This window comes from Chenopodium album, chromosome 5 (assembly GCF_948465745.1).
Source record: "Chenopodium album chromosome 5, dcCheAlbu1.1, whole genome shotgun sequence".
Classification (NCBI taxonomy): domain Eukaryota; kingdom Viridiplantae; phylum Streptophyta; class Magnoliopsida; order Caryophyllales; family Amaranthaceae; genus Chenopodium; species Chenopodium album.
In genome coordinates, this window is record NC_137838.1 from 72,187,468 (window position 1) to 72,201,514 (window position 14,047).

Consider the following 14,047-nt stretch of genomic DNA (forward strand, 5'->3'; position numbering starts at 1 on the left):
AATATAATTTTGAACCTTATAAGAATCTTATAAATATAATTTTCTTAAAAAAGCTCAAACATACTTCAAAAGCTATCTCTATAGATCTTGAATTCCAACTGTACTCATCTTCAATTCCTCTTCTAGGTTTTCATACAAAATGCATTACCCACCACTTGACTTTTCAAGCAATGAATAATGGCTCTTTATACTAGACCAAGAAGCTGTATAGCTCCCACTAAACATCTTGTATACACAAGACCTTTTCTTTATTTTACGAGAACATCAAACGATTTGATTAACTCATAAAATTAAGAACATTAACTCCATGATGCTTACTTCAATCCATTAATGGATCTTTTATGCATCCTTAGGATTATTGAATTTTCAAAATCATTTTGATTGTATCATATACAAATCTTCTTTCATGAACCATTTCAAGAAAGCACTTTGAAATCCATCTACCAAATCTCATAAGGTAGAAATCACTAAAAAAATCTTTAATAGATCTTTGCAACATAACTAATGTAAAGTTTTCATCGTAGTAATAGTCATACTATGAATTAGTTTAATCCTTTAACAAGTATTTTCTTAGTTAGAAAACATTTTTCTTTCTTGTATGTTTTTCTTATAATGGGTCTCACCCAATTAGGCAAATTAATCAAGTGTTATACATTTTCTTACAGACTAAGAATCTATTTCAAATTTCCTGGTTTTTAAACCACTTGGAGTTATCACTTGTCAAATCATCTTTATTACTTGCATAATCATCATGTTCCAAAATAAATATTTTAGAAATCTTAGTCAATATAAAATCATATTTCTTTGGCTAAGTTTTACATATGCTAGTCATCATTATGGGCTTTTTATGCAACAATTGAAACTTATATATACAACACCTTTGTTTAGTTTCAATGAGAAACGACAACAGAGGATGTGCACTTGGAATGTACTACCTTTGACACATGGTTATTATTCCCATTACACTTAATGAGAACACACGTTGTCATTTGTAACATGAGGTGAATCATGATCATATTGTTGCTTTTATTCAAATACTTCTCGAATTTCTTCAAGATTTTCGAATTAGCTTTTCTTGAACTCTTTTAAGGCTCTCGAACTTTTCGAGATTCTTATACTCCCACTTGCCTTTCGAAGAAGCATTGGGTGCATGGTTTGAACCATGTTTGCTTGTTTCTTTTCTCGAACTCTTTCGAGATTTATACTACTCCCACTTGACCTTTTGGAAAAATTTCCATAAGGGCACATACTTGAGCAACAAACATTTTGTGCTAATTATGGTTTTTGTAGTAGTACCCTGTGCTCCGTATAGGAATTGATTGTGCATTAAACGTTTTAATACAAATTTTATTCCTTGCTTTGTAGAAAGACTTTATAAGAACTTTTCTTATCCATATCACATATGAAACCTTTACTACTATACATTTTTATTTGACCTATGTATCTTTTTTTAGTTTTGTAGCTTATCTTAAAAATATATCCCTTGAACAATGGTTGGAAGATAGGTAATTTTCATCGATCCATTATCAAAAATATATCTTATATAGATTGATAGCTCCCTTCATAAACACTTCATAAGGTTTTCATTTGGAGTTTGTTGTAAAACGATTTCACAACTTTTGGATGTTTATCAAGTTCTTGGCTTAAATTCTCATGATTACGATCATATCGCAATACTTTGAATATATTACCAAGTAAATGTCTTGACTCAAATTTTCACAATTACAATCATATTGTAATGTAATCATTATCTTGTCAAGTTGATACTTAACTTCATACCGAACCTTTTGAACTTTTCAAAATTTTCATACTTATGCTTCAACTAAGCACAAGTAGTGATCGTATCACAAATGAAGTTTCATTGTCCGTTTCTAGTCTTTGAACCTTTGGTTTTCTTACATCGATATGTATTCGACCTCGAGTTTGCATCATCATTTCTTTAAATGGTGACTTTGTCAAAACTTTTCAAATTAGAATGATATTTACATATATTAATGGATTCATAACCCCATGATATTGAAAGTCCATCCCTTAGGATCTTCCGCATGCAATGTTCATTTTTCATTCGAATTAATTGACATATTAGAGACAATTTATATATATAGAAATGGTTTAATTATTTCTATCATATAGAATTTTAAACCTATTTAGCAATTCAAAACACATTTTGATGTAATGAAGCATAGAATAACATTTATTCCATGGTTTTTGAATATGCAATGCTTAGTGATTACTAACATTAATTAGTATTTTGATAATGGCAAGTATAAATAACATTTATTTAATTCTAGTCAATTACTAGGTAAGGTGAAATATAGGTTCTACTTGTAAAGTTGCAACTTTTGCTTCCAGAATTGTAGATTCTACTTGTGAAGTACGTAGCAACATTTTATTCTAAACTTGTAGATTTATTTCTCCTTTAGCCATAACTTCTTCCTTTAGTTCAACCACATTGTGAAATGAGTTATCTAAACAATACATCTTATATCCAAGAAGTAGCAATATGCTAAATCAATTTCTATAATATACTTCTTAAATTTGGAACATTTCCATTCTTTTACCTTCCAACTATATGAGGTAGTTTCTAATCAATTGGAATTGGTCCATTTAATTTGAAACATTTGTTGTTCACAACAACTTTTAGCATGTAAGCAGTCTAGGTTTGAGAAGTAGAAACTTGTTTGCATTTCTTGGCCTATAATTTTTTAATGCAATCCTCATATATTCTTAAACCTTTTCCATTTGAGCCACTTAGAACATTTCTCTTAGGTTCAAAATGAAGCTTTGCTTAACTACTTTAAGCACATTGCATGATTGTGCTAAGTCTATCCAATCATTATTCATATTAGAGTTTAATCAACTATTTAACTCTTATATAAAATGGATGAAGAATAACGTCATTTGATCAACTTTTGATCATAGAGATTTCCAATCCCTTTCTTATATTCAATCATATTGAAAATAAGAGATTTTATTGGATTTCTGTACTTGTCTTTTAGAGGATTTGTACCTCCCATCTCATTATATCCCTTGAAACACTTTTAAAAATGAAGATGTGTTGGTATTTTACTCAAACATTTTGAATAAAACCAACCTTAGACATTTGACATGGGTTTAAAACTATCCTTTTAGAACTATCTTAGCAAAATTGGAATATAGGTTTATGGATTACCTTTTAACCTTTTGAGAACGTTTCTCAACTTTATTTTTGTAGACACCCATTTGTGTCTTCCCAAAACCAAACCCAGTGATGAGTACCTTTCACGTCGAATCATAATCGAATGAAGTGAAAGTGTGGAAAGTCTAGTGTTGCGGATAATTTTTAATTTCTTTTCTCTTCTCTCTGTTTTTGAAAACTTATTTTAAGAAAACAGCCAATCCAGTTTGGTTGGTCCATGATATGGGTCCAATAGTAGTGTAGTTGGATGGGGCTTGACAAGAGCTTTCCAACGATATATTATAAGCCCAATTCCGATGAATATTGAGGAAGTTATGGCCAATTTACCAAACTGGGCCCGTTTTGAGCCTTATGTGCGGCCCAATGATCTAGGGGAGGGCCTAATATGATTTATCATTCCTAATGCAATTAGGAATGGTTTTAGTCTTCTAGATTCTTCTATAAGGTTCTTTTCATTCCTAATTCAATTAGCATTGATAAATTGACTTTTGTTGACTTTTCAGAGTTTTAATTAAAATCAAATAGCATTTTTGAGGAAATTATATGATTTTATCCTCCAGTACGACAAACTTATATGATTTTCGAAAACGCGTTAAAAACAGGCTTGGCGCCTGACTCCAGGCATTAGCGCCTGGAACCAAGCCTGGCGCTAGTGTTGGTGCCTGACGCTAGTTAGCCAGGGTTTGCGCCAGCTCTGTTTTTTGTGCGTCAAACTCTGTTTTGTTTATTGTATCTTTTTGGCTGATTTTCTCTATAAATAACGTATTAAAAACTCCAATCATTCACCAATTCTCATCAAGTTTTCTTCTTTAATTCATTAATTCATCTTTCTATTTCTCTTTTCTAACCTCACTTTTTACATACAAAATTCCGCATTCACAAGATCTAGAAACACCTAGCCATATTCGAAGTTGCCTTCGCCATAGACGTGAAAGGTTTAATTTCTGAGGGTTTGGTCCCAAGTCTCTATTTCAATTATTTAATTTAATTGTTTGATTATTATTTTCCTTGAAGTTACTAACATGTGTATTTTGTTATTAGAAAGAGGTACGAGGCATCAAAGTAAGTATTTTAATTGATTTATTGATATTATGATGTAAAGATCATTTTGGATTGTTATTATGATATTCCTAGTATCATGTCTAGGGTAATTTTAATATTAAATATGATTGTTACGATGCTTCCTATGTTCTTCCTAATATTTATGATTGTTAGTATCATGTTAGGGCTAAAGATTTGATTTTTATTGCTTAGTGACATGCTAGGGTTTGTTATTAATCTTGTTAGTATCATGCCTAGGATCTTGCTATTATTATGCTTTAATATTAACATGAACATGATTATGATTATAATTGTTATGATTTATGATGATTATGAATATTATTATTATTTTGATGATGATTATTTTATTTATGATGATATTATTATTATTATGATTATTATAATGATTGATTATTTATTATGTTGCTTGATATTTATTATTTATTGCTTGATCACACCTTTTATGCATGTTTAAAGGGAACTTGTACTTGTAATCACGCTTAATAAGATAATTAATAATCTTGTTAGGTTTAATTGTGATTATAATTTCAAGTGATCGCCAATAATAGTTTATCTGTGCATTAATATTCAACCAACATAGATAAACAGGTTTAGGGTTAATCCTATTGATTGTATGTTAATTAAAAAGCGCACATGAATACGATCAGAATAAAGTAGAGGCCTATTATTAGGGCAGGTTCAATCTCTTTTAGGTTGGATTTGTACCTTCATCCCCGAACCCTTATTTGGTTCTAGACCTTATGGAGTTGACGATCTCTTGGATCGTTAAGGGGTGTAACCTTCACCTCGTGAACGGTTTACAAGTTCCTAAAAAACTTGTTGGCGACTCTTTTGCTCTATCTTCTTTCCCTTTGGACGCCACCGTACTTTAGTGCGTGAACACAGTGGGGTTCAAGCTAGGGTTTAACGCTTGAAATTATTCCCTACAGTTTTTGGCGACTCCACTGGGGAGGATTTCTATTTGAATTTCTGAATTTGTTTCGGCAATGATTTAGAATGAGTGGATGAGACTCGAAACGTTCTAAGTATTGCATGTGCGTAATTTTGATTAACATTATTGTCATATGCATAAAAAAGATCTCATTGGAAAGACCATCCGTAATGAGTTAAAAACATAGGATTTTACACGTAGGAAATTTGAGAAATATTTTTTCACAACTAGGACCGAAATAACACCGCGCAAAACCGGAAAATTTTATCGAGCACAGAAAGCTGCTGAGGCATGTGGGAAGTAGCGCCAATGACCAGAGCATTGGCGCCAGGCATTTAACTGTAGCGCCAAACGCTAGCATTGGCGCCAGGCGCTACAGCGAAATCCTGGTACCAGTCTCTGATTGCTGGCGCCAATTTCCCCCAATACCGAGCCAGAAATATGCGTTCTAATTTCGACCAGTTTTTCGTATCGTTTGCTCGATCCTACTTCCTGATTGAATTTTTTCTCACTTTTCTGAAACCCATATGTGTTCTACATATGGACATAACCCTCTGGGAATTCATGCTCCACCTACCCGATTGAACGCCCCGTACAACAAAGGGTACATCCGAGAATGTTGAATTCACCAAATTAAACCATGGAAGCGAGTTTTTTCTAAAACTCGCGGTGTCCCATTCACTCGCGCCAACCCTTCACAGTTAGGCTTCCGCGCGGTGCATCCGGAAAATTAACCATGGACCCTCTATTGACTAAAACATATCCCGAACTTTAGAGAACTAGAGCCATGGTTAGGTTGCAAACTCATTGCATCATATTGTGCCTACTTGACTAATTGTGCATTATTTGTTGTGCATACTCTATGTGATTTTTCCTAACCGTTTGTTTGACTTGTGTTAAGACTAAATAAACTGAATAATGACTAAAGGACTTTGTTTAATTATTTAATTAATTAATTTGAGCTAATAAATAAACTTAAAATCGAGTCATAGTCCCTTTAAGTCAACCCGGATTTTTATTCCCGTATACTGCACAAGCGTCAACTTGTTTTGGTCATAGCCGGAGTTCTAGGAAGAGTTACGAGTCGTAAAACCTATGGATCTGTAGCCCCGAGTTTTTTCTTTAATTTGGCGTTGGTTTCATCCCAATCAAAGTCGTAGATCAAAAGTTATGACTAAAATACCACAGTATGTCCAGTTTAATGCATATACGCGAGGTCTTAATTTAGTCTTTGCTTGAGTCTAGTCACGTAGTCTAGCCACATGGTCATGACACAAGTCTTAACATGTCACATACACTCACTAGTCATAGCACACACTTTTTATATGTCACCATGACCATGTCCTAGGTTCATGTATGAGTCGGTCTTTTCCGTCATTTGAGTTTGGGGGTACATTCTATTCCTAATTCTTCATATCCCTCCATCTAAATCTTCTTTCACATTCTATTCCAATTTTTCTTCACTTCCTCCATCCATTGCATGTTGAATAAAGTTTGAGTCAAATAATTAACAATAAATATCCCCAATTTCCTTTTCCACAGTACTTGGTCGAGGAGAGAAGGGTGATTAATCAAGGACAACCTCTTTGTTCAAGTCTCACTTTTTGATAAACCAATTCGTCAAAAGAGAAAGGCTAAAAAGATAATGGCAAGTCAAGAAGAAGTCAATGAGCTTAGGAACCAACTGGTTACCGTGACTGAGACACTAAAGCTACTCACACTCAAGATCAATGATCTCGTGAAGCAACAATAGATGGATCTCATGCAAGAGAGTCTAAGCAAGCTATCTAGTGACTATAAATTTCAGGGCATGAGTTCATAAGGGGTCTTGCTGGACAAGGAACTTCTTCCGCATAAGTTTGACGCCACTGACATCCCTAAATTCAGGGCAATAGATAACCCATACTTCCATCTAAGAGCTTTTGAAACTATAATGAGCATTAAGGGTATCGATAAGAAGGTTTTCCCCTCTCTGTTCCCACTATCTCTCGAAACCGTTTGTCAATAATGGTTCTTTTCTCTCGAGAAAGAAAAAACCTCTTCTTGGGAGTCGATAACAAACGCTTTAATAGATAGATATAAGTGCAACATCCAAGACGAAACAGACCACAGACAACTTGAGATGTTAAAACAAAAGGAAAACGAAGGGTTCACTTCTTTCTTTAATAAATGGACACTAGTAAAAAATATCAAAAAGGCACCCCCTTATTGGCACCGGTTCAATCAAAACCCGTGCCAAAAATGGGCTAAAAAATAGGCGGCCTAATATACCAGTATTTAAGGCACCGATTCACTCCAAACCGGTGCCAAAAACATAAAGGCCACCGGTTCAAGTGAACCGGTACCATTTAATATTTAAAAAAAAAACCGGCCCCATAAAAACCCCCCCAAACCCAACACTCTCTCCTCATGCGCCTCTCTTACCCTCTCTCTCTCCTCTCCTCTCCTCCTCTTACCTTCTCTCTCTCCTCTCCTCTCCTCCTTACACACGGGTTTTTTCTCATCCTCCTCCACGGGTTCCTCATCTCCTCCTTCACTTTCTCATCTCCTTCTACCACGAGCATCCGAAATCGAGTTCCACCACGAAGACCACCACGAAGACGAAGACATGCAACACAATTCTATGAGTTTTAATAGATTTTTATTCCTTTTTTTGTATTTTAATCGAAGACATGTAACACAATTCTATGAGTTTTAATTGATTTTTATTCCATTTCTGGGTTTTTTTTTTCGAGTTCTGATATTTTTTTTCGATTTTAATTGTTTTTTTTTTTCAATTCAACTTTTTCGATTTTGGTTTTCTTGTTTTTTTTTCGGATTTGTTTTTTTTTTCGATTTTGGTTTTTATTTTCGATTTTGGTTTTTTTTTCGATTTCTGGGATATTTTTTTTTGATTTTGGTTTTCTGGATTTCAATTTTGATTTTGGTTTTTTTTTTTCGATTTCTGGGATTTTGTTTTTTATTTTGGTTTTTGATTTTGGTTTTTTTTTCTTTTGGGTTTCAATTTATATTTTGATTTTGATTTTTGTTTTTGTTTTCGATTTCTGGGATTTTGTTTTTGATTTTGGTTTATTGGGTTTCAATTTTGATTTTAATTTTTGGGTTTCAATCTTAATTGTTTTTTTTTTCGATTTTGGTTTTGGTTTTTTCGATTTTTTGGTTCTTTTTTTTTTTGATTTCAAGTTTGGTTTTTTTTTTCGATTTTGATATTTTTTTTAATTTCGATATCAATTTCTGTTTTTTTTTTCTTTGGTTTGAATTAATGCTTTTTTTTTCTAGGTTTGAATTGTTTGGATTGAATTTCTGGGTTTTTTTTCCTAAGCTTATTTTTACTAATTGATTTTTTTTTGTTTTAATTGGTGCAGGTACAGATTATTCAGAATATTGATATGTTTATATTGTAATTTTCTTTTAGATTTACGAGTATATTGTAATTTTTTATGATTTATAATGTAATTTTTTTTATTTATTTATATGTTAGTTGTAATTGATTTATTTTGTAATTTTGGATTTGATTATATATTGTAATTTTGAATTTGATTATATATTGTAATTTTGAATTTGATTATATATTGTAATTTTGGATTATATTGAAACCAATTCAATTTATATTGTGATGTTATTTTTTTTAGATTATTTAATGGTTAAGTGAAAAAAAAAAACCCAAAAAAAAAAAAAAAAAAAAAAAATTTAATTGGACATTTTTGGCACCGATGAACCGGTGCCAAAAGGAGAAATAATATTTTTTTTGAGTATTTTTGGCACCGGTTAACCGGTGCCAAAACTGGTTTATGGCACCGGTTTTGAACCGGTGCCAAAAAGGGGGTAATTGGCACCCCCCACATTGGCACCGGTTCAAACCGGTGCCTTAAGTCGGGTTTGAACCGCTGCCAAAGCCCTTTTTTCACCTAGTGGGAGAGAAACTTCCGCCAAGATGATTGAAGTCCCCACCGAAAAGGAATCTGTGAGGATGTTTATCAAGAATCTCCAAGAAAAGTATTCAAAGCACTTAAAATATCAACACAACTTGAATACTTTCAAGGCCGTTTATGACATCGGAATTGCAATCGAAGACGACCTCGCAAAGCAAAAAGCTACTAACAATAGTAACCACGGTGGCTGGAAAGGAAAGAAGAACGACAATCCTTCTTCTTCCGAAAACGCCCACTCTAGTAATAATGTTAGTACCTTTGACCATAATGGTGTCTTAGCCATGGACAATCAAGGATCTAAAAGGAAACCCAGGCGAGAGTTCACACCCATTGGAATGACCTATGATGCTGCTTTCGATCGTCTCTATGATCGAGGATTAATCAAACCTATTGGCCCTACCGAGGATCCAACGCCAGAAAATCGATCTTCGAGATGGAATCCCAACTCTTATTGCAAGTACCATCGAGGATGCGGTCATACTACTGATGAATTCTACAAGTTTCAAAACCTCATTCAAGATCTCATAGAGGCAAATAAGATCCCATTGCCTCTAGCTAGCAAGAAAACTGGATGATGTCGGAGCAAACAACACAAGACAGAGGCGAGCTTCAACGACAAGATTTCATGACCTCTTTTTCTATTTCTTTTTCATTTTTTCCATTCCCCAATAAGCCTAGCATAGACACCTTTTCTTTTCCTTTAGATTAATTTTGTAGTTTTTCCCTTTTTTTAATAAAATGAGCATTTATTTCCTTATATATGATCATCTCATTATATTGCATTAAATATAAAAAAAAAACAAAAAAAAAATCCATGTCGAATTAAGCACAAGGTATACCAATGATTTGAGGCACCCCTTGTAGCCACATCATATCTCCTTTCACCTTTCAAATATGCAATCCTTTCTTCATAAACCACTTTGAGCCTCGTCTAACGATAGACCCTTCTTTTTTCAACCTACATCTACCTAACCTTGGGATGGGATGGTGTGCAACTTATGCAATTCTAAAAAAGGCTTGAGTGATTTAAAAAAAAATTAAAATAGCAAAAATAAGCAAAAGCAAAAAAAAAAAAAAAAAAAAACAAAAGTGTACAAAAGGGCAAGTGTTCCAATGTCTTTGATATGAAAATATCTTCGATAAGAACACATCTCAGATTGCATCTCTTATCGAGTGCTCAGTACCGTGCCTGAGAAACATGAATGCCAAGTGAGTGATAGACCGCATGATCGGGATTGCTCACACTTATTAAAATAAAATAAATGCTAAAGCAAAAACAGCTAAAAAAGAGTAGAGACCTCAAGAATAAAAATACAAAGATTCAAAAGAAAAGTTGCACACCTTGGGGGCTTATCTAGGGTCTTGAGCCTTTTATCCCCTTCTTCTTCAACTTTAGCCTAACCACGTTACAACCCTTAAAAAGACCTTTTTGAGGTATACACACACTTGTGCGAGGTTCGGCTAGAACTACATTTGGCCTGATTCCTAACGGATACGTAGGCAACCTCACATCGAGGTGCGGCCGTAATAAACATGCATTCATATTCACATTCACACACTTGCACCATGATCATATCAAAGGATATCCTATGCTCATCCCTATTCACTTAGAGCTAGACTTGGGGACTTGATCCCTACATCATTAGCTTACCTTGCCTAAGAGTCCCCACTATCTGACTCTTTTAACAAATAATATCTTTCCACACACTTAGCTCTTGTGGCTTAGCTTTAGTGTCACTTTCACACACCGCACAGATACATGACCAAATATATTTCCCTTAGGAACCCTTTGTCATGAAATCTTAACGCACGAAGCACAAAGTCAGTCATAATTATCATCGCATCACGAAGTATGAAGTGCTTACCCTCCGTGCCTAAGTTACCCAAATACTTTCATCATTGAGTCAACAATTGAGATAGCCTAGGTGTAACACCCTAGAAATTCCTTTCCTTTAAATACACACTTTACTCTTTTAAAAATATGTTTTAGGAATATCTAAGACATTACCGCCACTGTGAAAACGGCTAAGGCAACTATCAAAGATACACAGCGGAAGACTTGAAAACCAAAACTATTTAAATAACGCAATTTAAAAACCAAACCAACGAAAGTAAAGTTGAAAATCAACCAAACCAAAGTCAAATAAAATCCACTAGTTCTTGGAACCATTTAAGGCCCTTATTCAAAACCGAAACAACTAAACTTTTGTGTTAGTCCATAAAGTAATATAATAAAGTATTCAATGCATAAAACACATCATATCCTAATGGAAGCTAGCATGATTCTCTCTTCACTCATGCCCCGTCATGAACATGCATCAATACCTAAAAAGTGTATCTCTACTTGCCCCCACTACTCTCCATTAAAATAGATCATCGTAGGGCCAAGATAAAGACATGGCCAGACACAAACAACACACACAATCAGCAAAGCTGAGTACATAAGCGTAATTAATCACACTAACATGCATTCTCCTATCATCACACACACTTACCTCATTGCACCTGTTTACAAGCACACACAACAATCAACAAGACACTTTAACTAGACACTAAATAATTCATTTACCGTTGATTACGCATCGAACGGTTTTCCAACTATAGCTCCCCCAATAAATTGGGGTTAACTGACACGGGATCTAACCATGCCAGCAACAAACCTGTGCCACACATAGGTGGCGGAATTCCAGCGCATAATAATAATAATAAAAAGGAATATACTGCGTCCTGTACTCCGTTAGAAGTTATGATCAAATATAAAGTCACATAACTCCCCCTATATGTTCATACTCAAGGTATATACGTTCCAAGAGTTTTGGTGCGTAATCTCTTTCACTTTACGTTATTTACATATTATTAGACTTGGTGATGACCCTCAAAGCATAACAATTCAATCATCAATAATAATTCAATCACTCAAACATACCAATTTAATTCTTGAATATTTAGTGACCACATAATATTTAATGTTGAACCCTTTTTAATTCTACCTCAGTGTCAAAGACACCTTAAACGCATAAAGCGCCAAAAATCCTATCCCTCGGTGTTAAAAACACCTTAAGTGCACAAAGGCACCAACATACAATTTATTCCTTATGTACATAGACACTTATTTAGCTCCTTTCTCATGCTTAAAGCATCAATAAAAATTATATGAATCGTAATAAAATTTCCTTTCAATATTCCAAACATAATTAAACAATTAGTTTAATTAAACATGCTCTCTATCATGCCATAAATAAATATGTAGTCCATATAATCATGCCAAAATATAATTTTCCAATCCATAAACCATCACAAATAATTCATGCTTCACAATTCAATCACCAACACCAATAATTCACAACTCAATACATAAACCTTAGCATGATACTACTTGTAATTAATTGAAATTAAACCTAGCATGATTCTACATCATCAAAATATGCTAAGTACGCGAACGTACCTTGAGTACGTTATTAAAACTGCCACAACTAGTAGAAATCGCTTACTTCAAAGTCTCCTACACATTAAATCCATAATAGAGTATTAATATTCACTCTAAACAAATTTCCAGCAATAAATATTTTTTAAAAACCCTTCATAAATTAATTAGAATAAGATGGAATTATATTTAAAACACCCTAAATTAAGTCCCAATTAGTGGGTAATTAAAATTTCTTCAAGAAACCCAATATTAAGTGTTCTACATAAAATTTCAGCACTTTATTATACTTAAAACTTGCTGTAATTTGGTTTTAAAACACTTAAAACAAAGGTCTACCCTATTATACATCATAATCTTTCAATAAATCATGAAACAAGAACCTAGGGTTTCAAAAATTGGGGCTTTTTAATTAAAAACCAAATCTGAAAATTAATTCATACAATTACAATTATCAAACATCAAAATTAAACCCCCAAACTCATAATTTATATTTAGATCCAAGAATAGATTAAATTAAAATAAGAAAGCTTAGGTTTTATATATATATATATATATATATATACTCGAAAATAGGGGTAAAAGAGGGGGGAGAAAACGGCAGCCACCGGCTGCCGGCTGCTGGCAGCGGCGGCCACCTGCTGCCGGCGGCTGGAAATGGTGGTGGAAGGGGGCAGCCGAAAAAAATAAGGGGAAGGGGAAGAGAAAAAAAAAAGAAAGGAAAATAAGGAGGAGAGAGAGAAAAATTTACCTTGGGTTTTCTCCACTCTGGGCAAAGTTAATTTGCCCCATAAGAGGGATATTTATAACCCTTCTCTATCTCCCCCTTTTCCCTAACTTTCCTCCTTTAGTCTTTCCTAATCCCTTCCCTACTAAAACTTGTTTAAAACATCATAATTTCTTAAAATAAAACCCCAACTTCTTATTGATTAATTAATTAAACGGCTTTTCCTTTTGTAAAATATTCCAAATATACATGAGATAAATAATCAAAACATTATAATTAAAATGCTAGAGTTAATTAAATACCTTTATAAAATATATATATTAAATAAAATACGTATAAAGTGTATATACATTAAATAAAATACGTATAAAAATACGGGGTATTACAGTCTAACCCCCTTAAAACAAGTTTCGTCCCGAAACACTTCCGTCATTTATCACTCCTTTACCTAAAACACTTGATAGAATTTGTGCAAAAAGCACTAGAAGTATGTAAAACATAGGGAAAAAGCGCGAAATTCTATCGCATTCCACCCCCTTTAAAGAAAACGAGTTACGCCCCCGTAACTCAACATACCTGAAACAATTCTGGGTATTTCTTTTTCATTTCATCTTCTACCTCCCAAGTGGCTTCCTCATATTCTTGGTTAGACCAAAGTACCTTTACAATGTTCACGTTCTTATTGCGTGTACTACGCACTATACTGTCGAGAATCTTGACAGGTCTCTCTTCATAAGTTAAGCTTTGATCTAACTCAATGGTTTCGGGTTGTAGCACATGGGATTTATCAGGG